Genomic DNA, 20,362 nt, shown 5'->3' with positions numbered 1-20,362 from the left:
CACCAGCTCCCTGTGGGAACTCAGGCAAATCACTGACTCTGTGTTTTAATTTCCTTACCCGAAAGTGCTCAATAAAACGGGAGTATTCTTGGGCTTCCCTGGTGGCGCAGTGGTTGAGAGTCCGCCTGCCGATGCAGGGGACACGGGTTCCTGCCCCGATCCGGGAAGATCCCACGTGCCGCGGAGCGGCTGGGCCTGTGAGCCATGGCCGCTGAGCCTGCGCATCCAGAGCCTGTACTCAGCAACGGAAGAGGCCACAGCAGTGAGAGGCCCGCGTACAGCAAAAAAAAAAGGGGGGGGGGAGTATTCTTGATGGAGGGATGAAAGACACCCAGTAAAGTCTTAGACTCTCCAGGCAGCAGATTGATGAGGGAAAGCTTTTCTGGCTTTCTTCTGAGGCCAGGACTGGACAGGGCACTAGCAGAGGTCAAATTCTTTCCCTGAGAGTCTCAAGATTCTCTCTCCCTTCATGTTTTTCTTGTTTCATTCAATCATCTTTCTTTAAGCACCTACGAAGTGTCACAGATTGTGGTCCAGGTGCTGGGGAATTAAGAAATGAATAATTCAGTGAGTCTATTTGGATGAGCTCCTAGTCTTGTAGGGGACACAGATATGTATAAAAATGACGACCATCAGCAAGACTGGGACTGTGATAGAGGGAATGTCGGAGTGTGCCAGTGGGGGTTAGAGAAGAAAAAAGCAGAGAAAGAGAAAGAGAGAGAAGGGAGGGAGCATAAAGGGAGGCAAATTTCCAAAGGAGTGAAAGGAAAAATAAGACCTGAATCTGACCAGTGACAGGGCTTCCCATATTCCACGTGAAATTAAGGCAAAGGAGATCCATATCTAGCCATAATGTGGTTTTAAAAAAGAAAATCATGAATAAAGAAGTATATTTTAAAGTTTTTTTTAAATTAATTAATTTATTTTTGGCTGCATTGGGTCTTCGTTGCTGCATGCAGGCTTTCTCTAGTTGCGGTGAGGAGGGGCTACTCTTCGTTGCATTTTGTGGGCTTCTCATTGCAGTGGCTTCTCTTGTTGTGGAGCACGGGCTCTAGGCGCACGGGCTTCAGTAGTTGTGGCTTGCGGGCTCAGTAGTTGCACCTCGCGGGCTCTAGAGTGCAGACTCAGTAGTTGTGGCACATGGGCTCAGTTGTTCCACAGCATGTGGGAATCTTCCTGGACCAGGGCTCAAACCCTTGTCCCCTGCATTGGCAGGAGGATTCTTAACCACTGTGCCACAAACAGGGGAGTCCCAAGAAATATATTTATAAGTATTATGCAAAAATATTAAATTTCAATGTAGCAAAAAACAGTGATCACATTTTGGGACAAATAAAATTATGTATTCAAGAAATCTGTAATTCGCTGTGAGAGGTAGATGAAATTCTCCCTTGGGCTCAGTTTGGGGGTCCAAAGAGATTTCTCCGCTCATAGGCAGAGCTGCGAGTTTCCTGATATTTAAAAGCAGCAGAAGAAAAAAAGAGCCTAAACTGAACAAACTCTTGCCCATTGGTTCATGCCAGCTCTCCCCAGCTTTGCCCTGCTTGGTGCACTCATTCCATACCTCCTTTCAGTGTTCCAACCCTGGGTATTGCTGTTTACTTTTTAGTAACTTTAATGAAGTGAAACCGTCTCCTTGAATGTCCCTCTCTACATCGCAGGCAGTCTCTTGGAGCTAAATGACCCCAAGGTCCAGCCTTGGTCCAGCCTTCATGCTCTCTTCCTCCTCTTTCCTACCTCTGTCCTCTCTGGGTCCTGAGCTCTGGGAGAGCTTGGAAGGGCACCTTCACAGTCCTAGAGAAATCCCAGGTGCCAGCCCCGGTTGACAGCATCAGATCACGGACAACAGCCCCCCTACCTGCCCCAGCATCTTAGCCTTGTTTTCCCCAGGAAAGGCTCAAACGTCAAAGAGTAGCACTGCTGGGTTCAAATCCTTGCTCCACCACCCATGCCATTAGTGACCCCGATTTCCTTATCCATAAAGTGGGAACAATAATAACTGTCTCCCAAGCATTGAATTATCTCTTGTAAAGTGCTTAGCAGCCTGCCCAGCTGGGAAAAGTGCTCAATAAACAGTACCCATCATCGTGGCTGTTGTCACCCCGGAGAAGTGCAGAATGAGAGTGATTTCCTGAATCCCGGACAAAACCTGGGGTTTGTGGTACAAGTGAAGCACCCGCTGCCATTTAAATCCCACGGACTTAGCAGCCTTTGCTGTCCCCAGAGGGCGTCACTCCCCTTCTAGATCTGCCACCAGAGCAGAACACTTGTCCCCTTGACTTTCTCTCTGCTTGCCATCTGTAATATTTCCTCACCTGTCTTTCAGAGCACTCAAAGCCCTCCAAACTTTTCATCTTTTGTTTTGGTTCTCTCTCACCAGATAATAAAAAGAGGTAATCTCCTGGTTCATAAAGAGTTCCAGAGTCCCTTACCTCCCAGCCAACAAGGTCAAGGGCCAGACACTCATTCCTCCATTCAACAATATTCAAATATTGAAAAAAATTATTTATTCATTTTTATTTATTTATTTATTGGGCTGCGTAGGGTCTCAGTTGCGGCATGCGGGATCTTCTCTAGTTGCCCCACTGCATGTGGGCTCTTAGCTCCCAGACCAGGGATGGAATCCACGTCCTCTGCATTAGAAGGCAGATTCTTAACCACTGAAGCACCAGGGAAGTCCCCAACTACATTCAAACATTTATTGAGCGCCTACTGTGTGCCAGGCACCTTGCTCAGTGCTAACCATAACCTGAACCGTAATCCTACTCAGGCTGAAACGGGTTAACTTTCCTCCCAGGTCTGACTGTGTGGCCTCAGGCAAGTTACTTAACCTCTCAGAGTCTCCATTCCTCACCTGTGAACTGGAACAGTAATATCTGCCACCGAGTTGGGATTAAATGAGACCAACCACTCCCCTGCGGCTGGCGTTCACCGTTGGTGTTTACGGTGCATATGGACAGTTGCCAGAGATGATTTGGATTCCAGGCTCCAGATACGTTTCTCTTTGTCTTTTTGCTTTTTCAAATTGTTTGTTTTTCTAATTGCCAAAGCATCTAGAATTTGAAGTGAGTATCCCCCTCCGCCCTCGCGACCTCACACCGCAGAGGTAACCAAGAGCAGAGCGCATTCTCCCTGACCTTTTGTCTTGCATTCACACAAATACACAAACACTCAAGAGAATTGGTTTATCATGTTTCATCTTACGAAAATGGAATAAAGTATCTAGACTGTGCAACAACCTTGCTTTTGAAGTAACAATGTATTATTACTTCAGTTTCCGTTCCGTGCTTACATCAAATACGTATTTTAACAAGATCCGGGCTTATGGTCTGGGAGCAGGCGCTGCGGCTCTGCAAGGGGAGGGGGGCGGAGATCCGGGCTCTCACCCCTCCCTTCCCAACCCTCCCTGCGTCAGGGCCTCACCCGCCCCGGCCCCCTCCAGCCCAGCCCCCCTTCTTCCGGACCTCTCTCCCCGCCTCTCGCCCCAACCCCCTTCACTGGGCCTCCTCCCCTTCCCAGCACCCCCCCCATCCCTCCCCCTTCTCTCCGCGGGCCCCTTCTAGGGCCCCCACCCAGGGTCCCCTTCCCAGGCCCCTTCTCCCGGCTCCGTCCCCTAGGCCCTCCAGCCCCTCCTCCGGGCCTCTCCCGCGAGCCCCTCCCGCTCGCAGGCCCCCCATCTCTCATACCCCTCTCCGTCCCGGGACCCCAGCCTCCCCTCGGGCCCGGGGGCGGGGCGGGCGTCGCGGATCCCGGGAGGCGCGGCAGGGGGCGCTGCGCTGGCCGAGGCGCGGCTGCGGGCGGCGGCGGCGGCGCCAGGAGGAGGCGGGAGGACGCGGGGGCGGTGGCAGGCGGGGGGCGGGGAGCCGAGCGCGAGAGGGAGGCGAGCGGCTAGACATAGGCTCCGAGGCTCCAGCGAGCGAGCGACGAGCGAGCCCGGGAGGGAGGGAGCGAGCTAGCAGCCGCGCCGCCGCCTCGCAATCCGCCGCCATCCTGCCGCCTCCGCGCCCGACCGCCGCCCGACCGCCATCGCCCGGCCCAGTCGCGCCCGCGGAATCAGACCAGGTGGGCCTGGGGCGCGGGGCGGCGCGGGCCGGGGCGGCGGCGGCGGCGGCGGCGGGCGCGGCGCTAAGATGGAGGCGGCGCGGCCCGGCCGGCTTTGTCTCGGCGGCGGCTGACTGACAGCGGCGCCCGGGCCCGACCGACCTTTGTCCGCGAGCGCCGGGCTCGGCCCGCCCCGCGGCGCCGCCGTTCGCCCGCGGGGTCGGGCTGGGGGCGGCCGGGGGGCCAGCTCGCCATTGTTGTGGCGGCGCCGCGCGGCTTGGGCTCGGCTGACTGCGGGGTCGGGCCGCTCCCCCCGCCGGGCCCGCAGCCCCCGCCGCCCCCGCACCCCGGGGCCAGGCCTGGGCGCAGCGCGGCGGGGGGCCTCCGGGGGAGGGGCCGTCGGGGCGGACGGGTCCGCGGAGCCCCCGGAGTCGACTTTCCGCCCCATATTCGGCGGCCGCGAGTGCCTCGGCGGTCGGGGGCGTCGGGTCTGGTTTCCTGCCGCCCGGCCCCATCTTGCTTCCTAGCGAGAGCGCCTCTGGGGTGCAGAGCCGGGGTCGCGGCGACCCTCGGGGCCGGCGGTCGGGGGTGGAGTCGCCTAGCCTTTTCGGGATCCCCCGGGTGTCCCCGAAATTGATGGTCAGGGGTTGGTGGCCTGTGTGCCAGGGACGGGGTTAACAGCCGCCTAGACGGCCGCGGTTTGAGTGCGGGAAGAAGAGGATTATTTTCAAAACACTTAATGCTCTGTTGCTGAAAATGTTTAATAATAAACAGGATGTCGCTGCTTAGGGCCTGCCAGATGGGTTTTTTTCCCTCCTTTCCTTTTTCTTAGTTTTTCCCCCCCTCTGCCTTCTAAGTAAAACCTAGCACTGTCGAAATCGCGGGCCTCTGAAGAGTGTATTTGCCTACATAAAATTGGAAGGCGTTTTTTCCCTTTTCTTTTCTCCCTCTTTCTAAATATCGTGGGAGGTCCGAGCCCACCTTAGGCAAGCCGAGGAGGTGTTTTTCAGGGGAATGGTTCGCTTGAAGGAAGTGGGAGAAGGGGGGCTGGGGGAGGCTCTCCGGAGTGTGTCATTTGCTAAATGGCTGCCCGGGAGAAACCTTTAGAAGGCTTTGGTTTACAGGATTGTTAAATTGACCCTGAGATTTTTTTTTTTTCCTTTAAGGTTTGGTATGCATTTTAAGTGCTTTGTATATTATAATCTCGTTTGGTTTTTGTAATCATCCGTTTGAGGTCTTAGCATGGTTTCTCCGAATACAATTGCAGCCATCCAGCCCTGTGTGCGCAGTGCTGTGGTGGAAGGTGGGACTGGGGAGGCCCAGGCTTTGGGGTGCAAATCCTGCTTCTGTCGGAGAACTCTGGAATTCTCACAGCCTTCCTTGGCATACGTAGGGACATTGCGTCCTCCCCCTGAAGATGGTGAAGGACCTAGAAGAGGGCCTGCTACACAGCTGGTGCTTAATAGTTGCTTTTCCTATGGCTGTTTGTATGCCTGCCATCAAGTCCTAGGGTGGAAGTTAGCCACTTGTGGTGCCACCCGTTGTGCTGAGCCGTCAGGTGGATGCCACAGGTGCTGGGCTAAGGCATGGCCAGGGGAAGACTTCAGGGCACAAAACATCACAGGATTCTTGTTTATTCCGTGCTGGGCCTCTGTGGGGAGACAGGGATGGGAAAGAGAAGCATTTGGAGCCCTCAAGGACTACATAGACTTGGGCTGTGTGGTGGTAGGTCTCTGTCCTTGGATCCGAGGTGCCTGCCTCTTCCGAGGCTGTTCCTGCAGCTCGGGTTAAGGCACAGCAGAACAATACAAGATGCTAAGGACAACAAGCAGAGGGCCAGGGAGTCTCTGCCTCTTGAGGATAACTGTTTTCCTTTGGGAATGGCAGAAAATCATTTGCTTGTTTGGGCAAGTGTGTCTCTTGGAACCTGGATTCTGGTCGTCGTTGGGTTACCGTACACAAGTTTCAGTCTCAGCTCCTGCATCTGTAAAATGGGAATAATTATGTCTTGCCTTGGGTATCTGTTGGGTCCCTTGGGAGCCTCACATACTATTTGCAGCAAAGCACTTCCGTCCCCGGGAGGATGATGAAAATGTATGTTTTCGGTTACCTAGTTTTCTGGTTTCTTTCTCCTAGTTCCTGATCTTTTTCTCCTGTTACCTTGGTTGGTGGAACCACCCCCAATTCTATCCGCAGCTAACGTTTTGACTTTGCCTGGAAGCACCAGAATGGCCTAGAAGAGCTAGGCTACTCAGCCAAATCTGGGGTGTGTGCTGTTTATGGGAGACCATAGGAAGGACTGAGGCTAATACTCGGGAGACTGACCCCAGTCTTGGTCACGGATGAGGGCTGAGACCCAGGTTACCTCTGGGCCAAACCTGTAGCTTGTTTGTAAAGGGCCTTGGAGACAACTCTGCTTGGACATACGGTGGTTCTGCAGTTAGTGGGAAATTTGTTTTGGTTCATTTTGGCATTCCCACAGACATCTTGGTTGTGTTTTGTTTTGTTTTGTTTTTTAAACCTCCTTGGAACCTCCTCCTGGCTGTGTGACTGAGACATTTTAGCGGGTCAAGTCATCCTTTTTCTGCTTCTTGCCTCTTGGCCCATTCTTTATATTTGATTTCAGTCTGGCTCTGCACTGTTGGTTAGCTGGTTGGTTAGGGGAGGTGATGAATTAGCTCCATCTCCCACAAGCCTTTTTGATTACCTGTGAATTTCAGTTACCACTGGCTCCCTAGTGCTGCTTGCATGGTGGAGGGGCCTGTCATGCCCTGCAACATTCTGGGTCCTCTCCGGGCTCCTTCAAGTGCAAATGGGTAAAAGGAGAGCCTGGGGAAGGAAGAGCCGGAAAACCTTGGGAGAGAGGAATTTCAGGAATGGCAAGTCAGAACCAGTTCCTGCACTGTGTAGTTGCCTGGAGCCCAGCGAGGGATGTTTGTTATGCCTTTTGGTTGGTCCATCCCCCCACCCCCTTTTAAACTTCAGTTCTTTTTTTCCTGAAGGATTATTTTATTGTGCTTTCAAGATTTTTTTTTTTTTTTTTTGCCTTGCACAAAGTACTGACTCACGTTGCTAATGGCTGTATGCTGGTTGTATGTCTCATTATTCTGCTGGTTTAGGATTGTTCATTTCTATGTTTGTTTCTGTTTCAAACCAGAACAGGCCAGTTGGGCCAGTACACGTATTTCTAAATTTGATAATGAGGCTTCTCTACTTTCAAATGTGCGTGTCTTGTTATGGGTGGGCAGGTGTTAAATAGGGCCCATCTACCCTAGATTTTAAAGCGATGCGTTTCCCTCTGAAGAATAAAATTTCCAGCAGAGATCTGTCGGGGTTTGTGTCCTGAAAGCTCATATTTTAGTCAGGGCAAACTAGACTATCTTCTTTTCCAATCATAACTTGATTTCTTTCTGAAGATCCTTTTCTGGGGCTTGTACAGACTTGGGAACCTTGGGTCTGTCATTTGAACAAATAAATAAAGGCGTAATCTGAAAAATATATGTATGTATAACTGAGTCATTTTCCTGTACACCTAAAACTAACACAATACTGTAAAGCAACTATACTTCAATTAAAAAAATAGATAAACAGCGAAGATTTACTGTATATCAAAGGGAGCTACATTCAATATCTTGTAATAATGTATAATGGAAAATAATCTGAAAAAGAAAAAAATATATAACTACATCACTTTGCTGTACCCCTTAAACTAACACATACTTTAAATCAACTATATTTCAAAGAAAAAAAGGCGTGGCCTGTGGTGCTGGAGATGAGAGCGAGGTGAGAGATGGTGAGCCTTCTGGTGAAATAAAATTGTTTATGACAAGCTTTTGGGTGTACAAAGTGCCATTTGAACCGGCCTCCTCCCCTGGGAGCGCGGAAGACCTGGGCTGTGCTGTCGGTGATATCACCGAGTCTCTGTGGGTGGCAGTCGGAGTCTGCTCGGGGAGGGAGGCCTGCCCTCGTGACTTGAGCCAAAAGTCTCGGTCGAGTTTGTTCTTAGCTGTACTTGTTGATTTTTTTGTTTTATTTTTTTCCGTGTGGCCTGAGCTGAGCGCTGGGTTGCTGTGTAAGGTGCCAGCAGCGTGGTTGGCCTGTAAAGCTTGTGCATGCAGCGGGAGGTGTCTGTGGGCAAAGTGCGGTCTAAAGTTGCCGGCTGTCCTGGTCTTTCACGTTCTTTTTCAGATGACTTCTTTCCGCTCTCACCTCTGCAGCTGGTTTTGTAGCTCTGCTCTGTATCCTTTCTTCTTCCTTTCAAGAAAACTACCAGCCTTTTTCTCCTGTGGCGGTGCAGAAGCAGTATGTATTGCTTTTAGAAGTCACTGCCGAACATTGGCCAGGCATGGTGCGAGGCCCTTTAAGTGCGTTTTTCCCCCTTCATAAAAGGAACATTTTCACTGAAAAAAATTTTGCAAAATAGTGAAAAGTATAAAGACAAAAATAAAAACAAAAATCACCTGTAACCTCACCCTCCAGAGATACCTACATTAAGACTGATGTATTTCTTTCCTTTGATCTTATGGGTTTTTTTTCAAAATTAGAAAAATATACTATCTACACTATTCACGGATCATATAGTTTGTCTTAACGTTATAGTATGTTTCTCTAAGTTACTGAAAATATGATTTTTTAATAATTGCATAATTGCTATTATATGGATATGCCATGATTTGCTTAATTCTCTGTTATTAGACATTTAGGTGGTTGTTACCCATTTTTTGTTATTATAAACATAACTTTAGGGAGCGTCCTTGCGCGTAAACCTTGGCTTCACGTTGCTGATTATTTCCTGCAAGTGGAATTTCCCCGTCGGAGGGTGTGCAGGCTCCTGCTTTGGCTCTATCTGGAGCAGCACCAGTTTCCTCCTTGGTCACTCCATCTTCAGCCTTGGGCACAAGGCAGCCTCCTTCGTGGACCACTGAGTTCTGGGTGTCTCAGTCCTGGCGAAGCCTTTTGATGAGTGGGGCTTGGGGTCTTACTCCATTTCCTGGTATGAGTCTGGACGAGTGTCTTGACTTAAACGTTTATTGTTCTGGGGACGCAGATGTGGATGCCCCACTTGTGTTCCTCAGGAGCTCATGGTCCAGTGCGGGGAGGCAAGCACCTCCTTACAGAGGCCTTCGGGAGCTCCTCAGCCCAACTCCATCGTCACCTGCCTGTTGCATCATCTTTCTTACCCCTGTTGCTTTTCTTTTTTTTCTTAAAATATTTATTTATTTATTTGGCTGCGCTGGGTCTTAGTTGCGGCACGCGGGATCTTAGTTGCGGGCGTGCGGGATCTTTAGTTGCGGGCATGCGGGATCTTTAGTTGTGGCATGCGAACTCACACTTGTGGCGTTTGGGATCTAGTTCCCTGACCAGGGATCGAACCTGGGCCGCCTGTATTGGGAGCGTGGAGTCTTAACCACTGGACCACCAGGGAAATCCCCCCTCTTGCTTTTCTTTACAACTCTTTTCACAACTTTACAGTTTTTTAAAACAATTATTTTATTGTGGTAAAATACACATAACAAAATTTATCATTTTAACCTTTTTTTTTTTTTTTTTTTTTTTTTTTTGCGATACGCAGGCCTGTCACTGTTGTGGCCTCTCCCGTTGCGGAGCACAGGCTCCGGACGCGCAGGCTCAGCGGCCATGGCTCACGGGCCCAGCCTCTCCGCGGCATGTGGGATCTTCCCAGACCCGGGCACGAACCCGCGTTCCCTGCATCGGCAGGCGGACTCTTAACCACTGCACCACCAGGGAAGCCCCATTTTGACCATTTTTAAGTGTACAGTCCAGTGGCATTAAGTACACTCACAGTGTTGTGCAACCACTGTCCATCTCCAGAACTTTATCATCTCAGTAAATTGAAACTCTGCACCTATTAAACACCCCCCCCATTCCCCCTGTCCTAGGCCTTGGCAAGTGTCATTTTACTTTCTGTCTCCATGAGTTCGATTAGTCTGGGTCCCTCAGATAAGTGGAATTATCCAACCTTTGTCCTTTGGTGAATGGCTTCTTTTACCTAGCATAATTTTTCAAGTTCATCTATCTGTGTTGTTGTGGCATGTGTCTGGATTCCATTCCTTTTTAAGGCTGAATAATATTTCGTTACACACACACACTCTCCACATTTTGTTTATCCATTCACCTATCGATGGGCGACAACTTGGAAATAGATGTTTTTTTAAATTTATTGAATTGTCCCTCTGCCCCGGTGGAGTGAATGAGTGTCACATGAAGCAGATTGTTTTGCTTCCATTCCTCCCTGTGTTCTGTGTCTCACACAGAGGACACTCCATCAGCACGTGTAGGATGAGCTATGGGGCTACTTAAGGGGGTCTGGTGGGAGCCCACCGAGAAGTCGAGCCCACCTCAGCCTGGGTTCCAGTGGTCAGGGAAGGCCTTCTGGAGAACATAGCAGACTTGAAGCAAGCACCTCTCGCAAATAGTAAGCGAGCCCTGGAGTATTAAAAATGTGTTTCTAAGTTGAAATCAGAAATGCATGGGCCACAGAAGAAAGCTGGTGGGTCAGCTTGCTTTCCAGAGCCCCAGGCCCTTCGACTGTGGACGTGGTGGGAGTGCTCTGGTGGGGTGGGGGCCGGGGCCACCCAGGAGGCAGGTAGGACTTTACCTCCAGTAATTGAATTGATTCTCCCAGCATGCTTTGAGCTCATCTCTGGGTGAATGAGGGGTGAATCTCACTGCATGACCAACTGGAAAAAGGAGGTCATCTCCTGCGCTCTTTCCACGGTTCCTTTGTGTCTTTAGAGCTTTTTTTCGGCAGGTGTTGTTTACATCCAGTTCAGAGCTTAGAGAACTGCTCTGTTCTAGGCCGTGCAGAACATGCAGGCCAGTCTGGGAGGGCCGACCTGTCAATGGGACTGAATGGGCTGAGTGTTCAGAAATAGTTGGGGAGAGTGGAACGTTGCCCTGAAGCATAAAGTGGAATTCTTTCTGATACAAAATTAATTACAAAGGTATACTTACTGGAAAAAAAATGAAAAGAAAAAGCAAGGGTACATAGAAAAATGAAAGCTCTTCCTTCTGTCTTCCCAGGTGGTAGCCACTATTTATGGTTTGGTGTGTTTATCCTTCATGTGAACATGGCCCTTTGTAGGCAGGTTTTTTTTTGTTTGTTTGTTTTTGTTTTTGTTTTGCGGTACGCGGGCCTCTCACTACTGTGGCCTCTCCCGTTGCGGAGCACAGGCTCCGGACGCGCAGGCTCAGCGGCCATGGCTCACGGGCCCAGCCGCTCCGCGGCATGTGGGATCTTCCCGGACCGGGGCACGAACCCGTGTCCCCTGCATCGGCAGGCGGACTCTCAACCACTGCGCCACCAGGGAAGCCCTGTAGGCAGGTTTTTTAAAGAGCAAAAATGGGATCATACTAGTCTTTCTTCATTTTTAAACGTATCATGAGCATTTTTCCATACTAACATACACAGATCTATCATACTGTTAATGTTTTAAAAATAATACTTAGGAGGTTTTTAAAAAATATGCAAGTGTATGGAAGAAGAAAACAAAAATAGTTCTTAATCTCTTGGCCCAGATATTCCCAGTTGACTTTTTAAAAAAGTAGTTAGAAAAATTCAATCTGTATTGAAAAGCATAAGGGTTCCTCTCCAATCTCTCTGAAAGGAAACCATTATTTGAAGTTTCTTGTGATTTCTAATAGAAAAAAAAATTATGCACATTATCCATGTGTATATATATATATATGTATATATATTCTTCTTAAAGCAGGTTGCCCTTTTCACTTAATGTCTTGGTGTGCTCTACGAGGGCCTTTATAGATTATTACATCATTTATTTTAGTAACTACGGAGAATAGTCTGTGAATATACTTGATTTATCCCATTTCTATTGGTGGACAGTTGGGCTGTTTCTAATTTTGGGATATTACTCAATTTTGGTAGAATTCAGTCAAATTTCTCTTCAAAAACATGTAATCTGTATACAATAGCACGTGAGAGCGTGTTCCTGTAGTGTGGACTCTTCCTGTTGAATAGCGTTTTGGTAAGAATTCTGTGAAACTCCTTTTCAAAAAACTTTGTGCCAGTTTATATACAATAGTACATGAGAGCGGGTGTTTCTGAACTGAGGGCTTTCTTAAGTGAACAGCTTTTGGCGGTCATTTTGGGCATGCACATTCCCCAAATTAAAAGCAGTGACTGTTTCAGGCTTCCTGTAGTCGGTGTAGGATCTCAGGCTGTGATTGGTGTGCACACGTGTATCGGAAATGGTGTTTGCTGTGGACTCCCAGGGCTGAAGTGGCCCTGTGCCTCTCATTAGGTAAGGCCAGTGGGGGAACCGGCGGGGGGGTTGTGGGGAGGGGCACAGGTAGCCAGATCTTCGGTTGATTTTCCTTATCAACTAAAATGATGGTACTTGGCACAGAAAGCCTGGCAGAGAGGATTCAGAGACCTCCTCTGTTTGGAGTTCTCACATGGCCCTTCTGGAGATTTCTGAGGCTCGCGTTACAGCCCTTGGTAGTCTTGTTGTTGCTAATGCATCTTACTGTGGAATTTATCCGGAGGCCTGTGCTCTGTTGTGTTCAGTTCTCAACTCAACCACTTGGCCTCCGGCCCCGACTTTCCCGGCCTGGTTATGCTAGGAGATCACACCTAGTGGGCGAAGTGACTGTGGACGTGAAGCCCCTGGAAACGCCTGGGTGGTATTTCATCACGCTGGGGCCTCTGGGGAGGTGTGTGCCCCGGGGAGGTGCCGATTGGCAGCGCTGGCCCTTGCGGGCTGTTAACTGTTAGCGCGAGCCTAGAGAGAAATCTAGAGAGAAATCGCGGGGAGAGTTGGGGATGCCTCCTCCCCCTCCCCTCCTTTCCTGAGGGAGAGTAGCCCTTGCCTTTGATGGTCAGCTGCCTTCAGGTCCAGGTTCTTCCACTTGCAAGCTGGGTGATTAAGAGTCTTTAATCTTTTGGAGTCTCTCTTTCTCTGCAAAATATCGTAGTAACACCTGCCTCCTAGAATTGGGGGAGGATTCAGTGGGTCCTACGCTGAAGTGTTTCTAAGGTGCCTGGCACAAGGCGAGCAGGCTCTCGGTAAACAGTAGCTATTAATGGTTCCTGGATTCAGCACTGGCCGAGGGCCTGGGGGGTTGGAGTAGGCAGGCTTATACACTTGGGGCTCTTTTGTTTACTAGATGCCGGCATTTCTCATTGTGTGCTAAGCCCTGTGCTACATGCTGAAGATTTAGACCCAAGTCAAACAGCCCCTGCCCTCGCCTCCAGGAGCTCAGACACCTTACCAGGGATACCAGGGGCCTCCCCTTGGGGCGGGGGCGTCGGGGCTCCCCCAGCAGGAGCGTTTGATCACTGGCTGCTCCTCCTCCCTGAGTTGGTTCTGTTCTTGGAGAGTTTTAGGTAAATGTCTTGAGAGGAATGAAGATAAGGTTTGTTCCAGTTCACGGCATCAGGCAGACAGGAGTGTTCATTTCTGCTGTTTACACCTTCCTGGACCTTGAACAGGCCTCCTTTACCCCTCTGAGCCTCTGTTTCTGTATCTGCCGGGTGGGGATGGAACCTGCCTCTCAGTGTTGCTGTGATGATGGCACCTAGTCAGCTCGGAAACAGGATGATGTGTTGCTACTATATTGCTCAGTTTATCTAGATCTTGAAACAATGTAACAGTAACAGTACAGGCTTGTTACAAAAAACCCAAACACGCCAGAAGTACACAGAGTAGCAAGTAAAAGTCACTCCTTGCCGCTAGCCTTCAGATTGAGAGATGATGAGTGCTGTCTTGGAAACAGTTTCGTTTTCCAGTAACGGGAATGTTTTAGCTGAACGTGTGAGTTTCATCCCTGAAGCGACCACCGGAAAACAGGAGATATGAATGTTTATAGGTGTACTTAAGACATTTCATATGTGTTTTCCCAGCATTGTCACTTCAGTCCTTTCCTGCCTTCTCAAGGAAAAAAGAAAGGACCATGGTAGCTCTTTGTCCACCTGCATGAATCCTAATGCTGAGTTGGTCATACTAGCGGCGGGAGAGAATAGCTTTTAACCAAGTGCTGCCCTCCAAAGATCTTAAGGCAGTGTGATGAGGTTTTGGTGTGGGAGTTTGGGGTACGGGGGCAGGGAGGGCTGTGTGGTCTGTGATGTGGACTTGTTAGCGGAAGGGGCAGCAGAGTCTGTGATAGTTCAGGAACTGGGGAGAGATGATGGAGTGGTTGTAATGCCCGTTGATCGTAAATAACCAGTGAGTAAAGTTGGTGTGCTTAGGTGAAGGCACACGTTCCTCTTTTCTTTTGCTGAAATGACGGGTTGGCCTCCCTCTGAAAGCCCCTGGGCAACACTCGGCCCTGATGTTTGGGTTCTTCCTTTTCATAACTTCAGACCTGCTCTTGCCTGATTGGTGGCCCATGGACTGTCACCATCCTGGGTTTCCTCTAGAGTCTGAGGCTTGGAGAATAAATAGCATATGGGTTCCGGGGCTGTAGTCCTTTGGGCTTGTTGGACATCATTTAAACCAACCCAGCCCTTTTAGCCCCCCCGCCTTCAGTATATTTTCTGAAGAAAATAAATATTTGGTTTTATTTTCTTAAAAGAGAAGGTGGCTTGGGGGTGGGTTAGTTGTTGAAGAACCATCTCTGTATCAGCAGACAACCTCCTGCATGTGGCTCAGCTCTGAGATGGCGTGATAGAGTGAGAAAGGGCGCACGGCGACACCTCGGCCTGGTACTTCACCGCTCAGCCTCCGTTTGCCCATCTAAGTGGGGCCGACAGTGAGGACAGCCACCCCAGCGGTTGTTGGCAGGATCCTCTGCACAGCTGCAATCGCCGTTCCTCCAGCCTGATGGAGTACTTCCTCGCTCTGATTAGCGGGAGGCGTTACCATCCAGGCGGAATGGTTTGTTGATAAGAAGTCTCCTTTGGGACACCTCTTCTGCCTCGTGCAGGCTGAAGGTGGGAGGCTGCAGGTGGAGGAGGGCTCCTGGAAGGCGCCAGGGTCCTGTTGTTTCGAGTGAACTGGGCCCTGCACCCCTGTGGGCTTTCGCTCCTGGAGGGCATCTGCCTCCTGTGGTGGGTGCCTGATTAGAGGTCGGGGTCTGCCGCTGGTTTCTCAGGGCAGGGTCGCAGTTCTCACCTCCTTCCTCACCTTCTGTCTGCCCTTCAGTTCTCTGGGCACAGACTAAAAATATACTTCGTAGAAATGTCAGGTGGTACACGAGTATTGGCCCAAGTGTCAAGTTACACGTACCGGGACTTGGGTTGTAGCATTGTCTGTCACAGCACACGGTTGGAGATGATTTACACGTCTGTCTGTAGAACATGGGTAAATAAAATGTGGCACAACTATGCTGTGAAATACTAGGAAGGCATTAAAGAGTCTCAGATTGGTATGTGTTTTCTTGAAAAGATGACCACAGTGTATTAATAAAAGAAAGCAAGTTGTAGCATATTGTAGCAACAACCCACATTTGTAGAATAAAACTTGGAAGACCACAGATTGCTGATAGTTTTACGTGGGCTGAGGAAAAAGGCGTGGAGGATATCCACAAAGTTAACATTGGTTACCTTTTGAGTTGGATTGACTAGTTTTGCATATTTTAATATCATTTGAATTTGTTATAGTGAATGTGTATTAGAAACACTTATTACTTACAGAGATAACTAATTACAGAGGTAACTCATAAGTTTAAAGAAAGCGACATGCCTATGGGCCAGGGCCAGGCCCAGGGGCTGGTGCATTATTGGCTTTTTCCTGGCAAGAGCTTCCTCCCGGCTCCTTGTTTACTCAGACCCACCCCGAGTGCCTTGGCTTCTGGTGCTGGGACCCTGATGATTCACAGGAATCCAGCCAATTCAGTCATGTCTGTTTATGTGTCAGTGGTCCTCGGAAACTGCTTTGTTGATCTGGTTAGAAGGAACAATCCAATACAAATCCTGTCTCCAATTTCTGTTCTCTCCTAAATCAGATTTTATAATATAGAGCATAGATTTTTAAAAAATATTTATTTTATTTTATTTATTCATTTATTTATTTGGTTGTGCCGGGTCTTAGTTGCAGCTGGTGCGCTCCTTAGTTGTGGCATGCAAACTCTTAGTGGCGGCATGCATGTGGGATCTAGCTCCCCGACCAGGGATCGAACCTGGGGCCCCCTGCATTGGGAGCGTGGAGTCCCATCCACTGCACCACCAAGGAAGTCCCTTTTCCTTCCTTCCTTCCTTCCTTTCTTTAAAGCTTCAGGTCATTTAAAATACATGACTTCTTACTAAAAATCTCCAGTTCATATAACCAAGGGGTTTACAACTTTTCCTTTAAAAGTTATATTCCTGGAACTTCCCTGGTAGTCCAGTGGTCAAGACTCTGCGCTTCCAGCTTCCAACGCAGCAGGCGTGGGCTCAATCCTAGTCAGGGAGCCAAGATCCCACATAGAACATAGATTTTGATGGCATTTGCAGAGTGCTTCTCACTTGCTAATTCACCATTATTTGGAGGTGGAAAAGGAAGGAAAAACGGAAATAGAGCTATGTGTCATGTGTTTCTTTTATTTGCCATGTCCTTGGTAAATTTTGCCCCTGGGCAGGGAGGCCTGTGTGTGGCACATCTGTCCAGCTGTCCATCCCTGGCTGTATATTGAAACTGCCTTTTTGAGTTTTTTATTTAAAATTTTTTTCTACTTGCTAATAAGTTAACTGCATATGCAAAAGGTGAGATAGCCCAGTAGCTCTTTGCAGACTGCAAATAGATTTCTAGCTGGAGTCGTCTCAGGCTTCAGCTCAAGCCTGTGTGCCTGTGAGCTAGGTGGGTAGGGACTGACCCCACTGCTCATGAAGGAAGGAGCTGTAGCAGTTTAAGTTGGTCACTAGTGATGACGTTGGTCACTGGAACCATTGGGCAAGTGCTGTGCTTAGGGAGACTCAAGACAGACCCCTGTGGCTGAGGAGCCCGGAGCCCGCGCACACGCTGGGCCCACCGGACCCTGTGTTAAGAGTAGAGTTCCTATGATGCGGTGCACCCTGTGCCAGACTTGCCCTGCACATTCACCACAGCCCCAGGGGTACACCCAGAGCCTGGGCCTACTGTGGATATTTTATTCTGGGCCTCGGGGCCCCTTGGTGGCTATCGTGGACCTCATAATCGCAGTAGCAGGTGTTTCTCTAGTGCCCACTGAGTGCCAACACTTCTGGAGCAGTGCCTGGATGTCAGACTAACCTGGGTTCAAGTTCAGGCTTTGCTGTGCCCTAACTTGAAGATAGTGACCTTGGGCTAGTCATTTAACCTCACTGAGCCTTGGTGTCTTGTCTGTAAATTGAGGGTACAAATACCTTTCTCATTGTGTTTTTTTTTTTAATATATTTTTTTATTAGTTTCTGCTTTATAACAAAGTGAATCAGTCATACATATACATCTGTTCCCACATCCCTTCCCTCATGCATCTCCCTCCCTCCCACCCTCCCCATCCCACCCCTCCAGGCGGTGCACCGAGCTGATCTCCCTGTGCTCTGCGGCTGCTTCCCACTATCTATCTACCTTACGTTTGGTAGTGTATATATGTCCATGCCTCTCTTTCGCTTTGTCACAGCTTACCCTTCCCCCTCCCCTCTCATTGTGGTTTATCTATTTTTTTCTTGTTTCAGAGAACTGCTGTTTTAAAATTCAGCTTTATTCAGATGTATTCATTAAATTACTTTTGGCTTTTTTCTTTGTGAATTGTTTCTGCTTTCCTTTGTGTTCAGTTGTGTCTTTTTTTCTGACTCCTCATCAGATGCTTAATTTCATTCTTTTCTGTTAGGAATTTTAAGTTTTTAGATGATTAAATTTCCTCTGAGAACAAATTTGTCTCTGTTTCAAAAGTTTGGTGTGTAGTGTTCTTTTCTCCATCTGTGCTATTTTCTAGGTATTCTGCAGCTATGGTTTTGAATTCCCCTTTGAGTCAAAAGTGTTTTAAGATGGAGGTTTAAGTTTTCAAACTGATAGGGTTATTTTTTCCTCTGCCTTCATTATATCTTATTCTGTTGCACTGTGGTCAGAGATTTTTGCTTTTCAGAATTTGGGGTTTTCCTTAAAGTCTCATTTGTAGTCACTTTTTGAACATGTTTGCTGATCTCCCTTGATCAGATCATCTGTTACTGTCTCTGTTACTGTTTTGAGTGGGCTTTGATCTATCAATGTGTAGCGATTGCTGTGTTTTCCACTTAAAATGTTCTTTTTTTTTTCATTTTAAAATTGCTCTGCAAATATAGGTTCATGCTAGTTATATTTTCATTATGGATTGTCTCCCGACCCATGTGTTTGTTCTGCTTCTCACTTTTTTGTGTCTGGCTTTTTTCGTTCAATGTTATATATTTGTGAGTTTCACCCATGTAGTTGTGTGGCGTTTATTCCTTCTCATTTATTTTTTTTCCAGTTTTATTGAGATACAGTTGACAAGCTGTACAGGATAATGATTTGACTTACATACACTATGAAATGATTACCACAGTAAGTGTAGTGAACATCATTTTATTGAATATATGGATACAAAATTAAAGGAATAGAAAAAAATTTTTTTTCTAGTGATGAGAACTCTTCAGATTTCCTCTCTAACAGCTTTCATATATAACGTACAGTGTGTTAATTATATTTCCATGTTGCACGTCACATCCCTGGTACTTATTTATCTTATGACTGGAAGTTTGTACCTTTTGACCACCTTCATGCAATTCCCCTTCCCCCTCCCTCCACCTCTGGTAACCGCACATCTGATCTCTTTTTCTATGAGTTAGTTACTTAGTTACATAATTACTTGGTTTTTGGAGTATAATTGACCTACAACTCTGTATTCTTGGTACACAGTATAGTGATTCACTATTTCTGTGCATTTCGAAATGATCATCACGATAAGCCTAGTTGCCATCTGTCTGTTCCTTCTCATTGTTAAATAGTATTTTGTTACGTGAATATAATATTTATTCATTCTAGCCGCGATAGACTTTTAGCTTGTTACCATTTTGAGCTATTCTGGATACTGCTGCCATTAACATTCTCACACATGTCTTTCGATGCGTGTGTGTATGTGTTCTGTTGGGTTCATACCTAGGAATGGAATTGCCGGGTCACAGGGGAGGCGTATGTTCAGCTTTAGTGGATGGCTGCCTGTCTTCCAGAGATGGTACCAATTGGCACAACGCCCACCAGCAGCGCAGGAGCCGTGTCCTCCCTCCACACGCTCACCTGCACTTGGCGTTGTAACGATGTTAGTTTTCCCTGCACTGATCTCTAGATTCCATGTAATTCCAACCAGAATCCCAGCAGGCTTTTCTTTCCTTGTTGGTTGTTTAGAAATTGACAAACTGTATATGAAAATGCAAAGGAGGCCAAGAATAATCAAAGCATCCTTGAAGAACAAAGCTGAAAGGACATATTACTAGACGTCAGGACTTTGTAAAAGCTACCGTAAGTAAGGCAGCACAATGTTGGCACAGGATAGCCAAATAGACTGATAGAACAGAACAGAGATCTTGAAACAGACTGCACATAAGTAGTCACTTAATTTATGACGAAGGTGCCACTAGACAGATGGAAAAGGTGGCCTTTTCAAAAAAAAAGGTACTGGGAAAATTGGATTCTCTGTATGGGGGCGGAGGGAAGAATTTTCTACCTCAAATTGTATCCAGAATCAGTTTTAGGTAGATTATAGAGCTAAACATGAAAGAGAAAAGAGAGCTTCTAGAAGAAAACAGGAAAGTACAGTCTTGGAGAGGACAAAATTCTTTAAATAGGACACAGAAGGCGCCACCAAAATAGAAAAGAGTGACAAATTGAACTGTCTTGAACCTTATATCTTCTACTTTTTACAAATGCTTCCATAAAATGCAACAAATACTGTTTTATAATTGCCCAGATACATTAGATCATCTGTTCCGTTTATCCCTTGGAACCCTCTGTCCTGCTCTCATCAGGACCGTTCCTCTCTTGCTGTAGTGCAGCTGCCATCTTGGGCTTCCTGTGGTTGTCACTCTGGTCTTGTCCCTCTGTGTTGGATCTCTTGTTTCTTTGATCCTATGTGTATGTGTATCAGTTGGGGAGTGTGAACGTCAAATAACAACAACTGTCTTAAGCTGCGTTAAACAATAAGGAAATTTATTGGTTCAAGAAAGTAGAACTCCAGAGGTGGGCAGGTTCCGGATTGGTTGGTCCTGTGTGAGGTGTTGTCCCTAAGGAACCAGGTATCTTATTTGTGGTCACTGGCAAGGGGGGTGGGTTTCTCCCTTAGACAGGCATGCCCCTCCCCCAAGCTGGGTGTGGGTCAGCCTCCCTGCTGCTGTCTGCCTGGGAAAGGACTAGTTCACTTCCTCTGGCCTTCCTTTCCGGCCTTCCTAACCCTC

Source organism: Hyperoodon ampullatus, assembly GCF_949752795.1.
Source record: "Hyperoodon ampullatus genome assembly, chromosome: 6".
NCBI classification, from domain to species: Eukaryota; Metazoa; Chordata; class Mammalia; order Artiodactyla; family Ziphiidae; genus Hyperoodon; species Hyperoodon ampullatus.
This window is presented reverse-complemented; position numbering follows the sequence as displayed.